This window comes from Elephantulus edwardii, unplaced genomic scaffold (genome assembly GCF_000299155.1).
Source record: "Elephantulus edwardii isolate Elephantulus edwardi_28Jun2011 unplaced genomic scaffold, EleEdw1.0 scaffold00029, whole genome shotgun sequence".
NCBI lineage: Eukaryota > Metazoa > Chordata > Mammalia > Macroscelidea > Macroscelididae > Elephantulus > Elephantulus edwardii.
The window spans coordinates 21,393,474-21,398,098 of record NW_006399779.1 but is presented as its reverse complement, the minus strand read 5'-3'; positions in this window follow the sequence as shown (position 1 = coordinate 21,398,098).

The window sequence follows — 4,625 nt, the reverse complement described above, 5'->3', positions numbered from 1 at the left end:
AGGACAGAGCAGAGTTTAGGGCTGTTGTACATAGGGTCGCTATGAGTCGCAGGCGACTCGATGGCACATAAGAACAACAACAACAGTGAAATGAAAAAACACATTTAAGCCTCATGTCACAATGTTTGGTTCAGTACAAGGCAAGGTTCAAAGCTATTGTTCATAGGGTCACTATGAATTATAGTCATCTCAGAGGCATATTTTTCATTTAAGTGAGTTAAATATAGGGAAGGAGAAGACAGAGAAGATGTATCAGGCCAAATTCTCTGTTCTAGTCCACCCAACCAATTGGAGATCTCTTCACATTGTTGTTGTTAGATGCTTTTGAGTCAGGTATGAGCCATAGTGACATATTTGACATAATAATGTTCTCCTAAGTCTAATATTTTCTAATGGCAGAATTTTGCAGTTAGGGACCTTTCCAAATTATTGAGGAGTAATGATGTCAATTTGACAACGAAGGTGAGTCTGATTCAAGCCATAATCTTTCCCATAACTTGCTATGCATGTGACAGCTGGACAATGAAGAAGAATGACTGAAAAAGAATTGACACCTTTGCGCTTTGGCGTTGAAGAGCATTGAACATCTCATAGATGGCCAAGAGAACAAACATACATGTCTTGAAGAGGGTGCAGCCAGAGTGATCTTTGGAGGCAAGTATGATGAAGCTTCATCTCACATACTTTGGACATGTTACTAGAAGAGACTATTCCTTGGAGAAGGCCATAATGCTGGGAAGGCTGGATGTTGCAGACTGAGGGTCCCAAAGGATAGAATAATTTTATAATTATTAATAAAGAGACAAACAGCCAGGAATGAGATAGAGCAAAGAGCATAAAACAGGGAGCCAACAGTTCTCAACTGAAGACCTCAAGCCAAGCTTCTCTGTCTTTTTGTTGAAAACCGACAGGAAGTAAGTTACAAAAAAATGGAATGCAAATGAAGCCAATCTATTTAAAACCTTGATGCCTCAGGGTGAATTCCAGCCCAGGAAGTAACACTCCCTCTGTAGGGGGCCCCTTGCTGTTTCCTGTTTTACAGGGAAAGAACAGCTCACCTTCTAGGATCTGCCACAAGAGAAATCCTAACCTATATATTTGTAATTTCTTCAATTCCTGAACAAGGGTTTTTATATAATATTTGGTATCAAGTTTGGCACTTCCCACAGCTGGAGGATCGGTGAAGCAGAGAAAGATCCTAAATCAGGTAGATTGACATGGCGATTGCTGCAACGAGCTCTTGTGAGTCAGGAAGTTTGAGGACAGCACAGGATAGAGCCGGGTTTAGATCTTGTGTTCATAGGGTCGCTATTAGTTATACTTGACTTGACTACACATAACAACAACAACTATGGCAGAATTCTATGCTTTTCACCTCTGCATTTTTGTATTTTGTTAGCGTCAGGAATGTCATGTTATTGTTATGTGCCATCAAGTCATTTGTGACTCATAGGGACCCTATGTAAAACAGCCCTAAACCCTGCTCTATCCTGTGCCAATCACACTGCCTCTGACACACCCATCCCAATTAACCTAGTCACTGAATCAATCCACCTCATAAAGGGTCTTCCCCTCCTGCGCAATCCCTCCACCCTCCCAAGCATGATGTCCCTCTCCAAGGACCTGTCCCTCCTTACAACATGTCCAAAATATGTCAGATGAAGCCCCAGAATCCTTGCCTCCAAGGAGTAGCCTGGCTTAACCCTCTCCTGGATGAATCTGTTTGTTTTCTTGGCAGTCCATGGTACATTCAATACTCTTCTCCAGCACCACAGCTCAAAGGCATCAAAGCCATCAATTCTCCTTCTATCCGCCTTGGTCATTGTCCAACTCTCTGACACATAACAAGTGATTGCAAAGACCATGGCCTGTATCAGGTGCACCTTAGTCTCCAGAGAGACACCATTGCTCTTGAGTACTTTGGAGAGGTCCCTAACAGCAGACTTTCCCATCGCAATACGTTTTTTGATTTATTGGCTGCTGGTGCCAAGAGTGCATACCCAATAAAATAAATCCACCTGAAGATGTGTTGGTGACACAGTGGGTAAGTGCTCTACCATGAACTATAAGATAGTATCCTGGTCCTTTTGACTGTTGTTTGGAAGGAAGATGGGACAGTCTCCTGTAAAGATGCATGTATTGGAACTCTTTGGGACAGCGCTATTCTTTGCTAATACAATGTTATGAGTCTTAATTGTCTAGATGACACATAGCAACTACAACACAGTTTAATATAAATAATAAGATTTTATGAACTTGCTTCATTTTTTTCTTAAATAAGCAGAGAGAAGTGGGAATTAATTCCAGTTTATGTGATTTGGGTATAACAAAGTAGACATTGTCAAAAAGATGTGTTACACTGCTTCAATTTCCACATAAAATTTGCAATCATTTTGGTTTTGGGTCAGAATCTCTGATTTAGATTATTTTATAATATAAACAAACAAACATGTGCACATTCTGACACACACATCCAGAGAAGTCAAGGGAATGAAGCCAATAACATGATTTATATCACTGAACTCAGTTATTCTCATTTTAACAGAGTATGTAGACAATTAATTAAAACAAAATTCAGATAAAGAATTCAAATAATTTTTTGAACCAAATATATAAAAGTAAATAAACTTTATTTCTGGAGTAATTTGGGGATTGGTTATCACATTTATGTGGGGAAAAGAACAGTCAACAAACCATTCAACTTAATGTTCTTAGTTTTTCTAGATACATAAATTAGCCTATTTTTATTTCCAAGACTAGGCTTTATGTTGCTTTTGTAACTAATTTAGTGGTAAGAAGCAGTGGTGAAATTCTGAAGGCATAGGGTTTGAATTCACTAGCTCCTCTGAGGGACAAGGATGGCAATCTCCTCCGTGAGATTTACTCCCTATGAAAACCTGCTGGAGGGTCAGCTATGAGTAGATTCTGAGTCAATAGCACTCAACAACAATAGAATACAATGAACCAGAGGTGGTGTTGCTAATGTTAAGTGCCATGGAGTCACTTGTGACTCATAGCGACCATATATACAACAACCTTAAACCCTGCTCTTGCACTGTCTCGGACACACCCATCCAAATTATCTTAATCACTGAATCAATCCACCTCATAGAGGGTCATCCCCTCCTGCACTGTCCCTCCACCCATCCAACTATGACCTCCCTCTCCAAGGACTCCTCCTTCTTTACAACATGTCCAAAGTATGCCAGATGAAGCCTCCTAATCCTTGCCTCCAAGGAGGAGCCTGATTTAACCCTATCCAGGCTGAATCTGTTTCTTTTCTTAGCAATCCATGGTATACTCAATACTCTTCTCTAGCACCACAGCTCAAAGGCAACAATTCTCCTTCTAATCTCACTGGTCATTCTCCTACTCTCTGATGCATAAGTGATTGCAAAGACCATGGCCTGTATCAGACACACCTTAGTCTCCAGAGTGACACCATTGCTCTTCAGCACCTTGGAGAGGTCCCTAACAGCCGACTTTCCAATTTCAATATGTCTTTTAATTTGTTATTCAGTGTCCTTAAGTGGGTGGTGACTTAGAGACATAGCAAGTTTCTGTATAATAGAGTAAAATGTTGCTCTGTCCAGCATCATCCGTACAACTGTTCTTCTGTTTGAGCCTATTGCAGCAGACACTATGTCAATCCATTTTGTTGAAAGTCTTCCTATTTTTTCTCTAATAGACTACTTTCTCAACTACAGTGTTCGACTACTTTCTCAACTACAGTGTTCTTCTCCAGGGACTGGTCCCTCCTATATGGGATGTAGTTATGAGGCAATTATTCTCAGATTCTCAACTGAGTTAGAGAAATTTTAGGTTTATTTTTACAGCTTGGTTTAAAGTAAAAATAATTCCATCAAGAAAATAACTTACATTTATTCCTTGTCAAAATATTAATAGAAACACAACATATTAACAATGGCATTAACCAAATTCTTTTTTCTTTTTTTTCCAAATTGTTTTTTCAGATAAAATTTTTTATTTTAAATGTCATTTTAACAAAAGTTTACAGAAAAGGTAAATTTTTATTCATTCATTGTTGCACATTTTACCTCCTCTCCCTCCCTTCCCCATCCTCAAGCTGACTTTTTCCTCCACTAGTTTATTTACAAAATTCTAATACAAATTCGAAAAAATTCTATTTCTCTCACCACCCCACTCAACAAATTGTACAATCCAATGATTAATCCCCTCTTCCCCCTGCACATCCACATTCCTTTGCTTCCAGCCTCTCCTACCCCTCCTGGATCCTTAAGCCTTAATCAAATTCTTATATCTTACTTTTTATTACTGTTTTAAGTATGTGATACAGATAGCTCATTATGGTAATTTGAATTTTGGTAGGAAAATTAAAAAGATAAACACAAACACACCTAGAATTTTGTCTATGATTTCATAGTTACTAAGCCACAAACACTTCATGTGTACTTTTGACATCATTAGTCTTATACTTTTTAGAAACTTTAACATTTCCAAATCAGTAGGGATTATTCTAGCACAAAATAAAGATATTATGATTTAGGTAAATGATGCTTTAGTAACAAATAAAAGCCTCATTATATATGTTTGTTACAGGGTGATTTTCTTATTAAAAGAAAATATTGCAACTTGTGGTATTC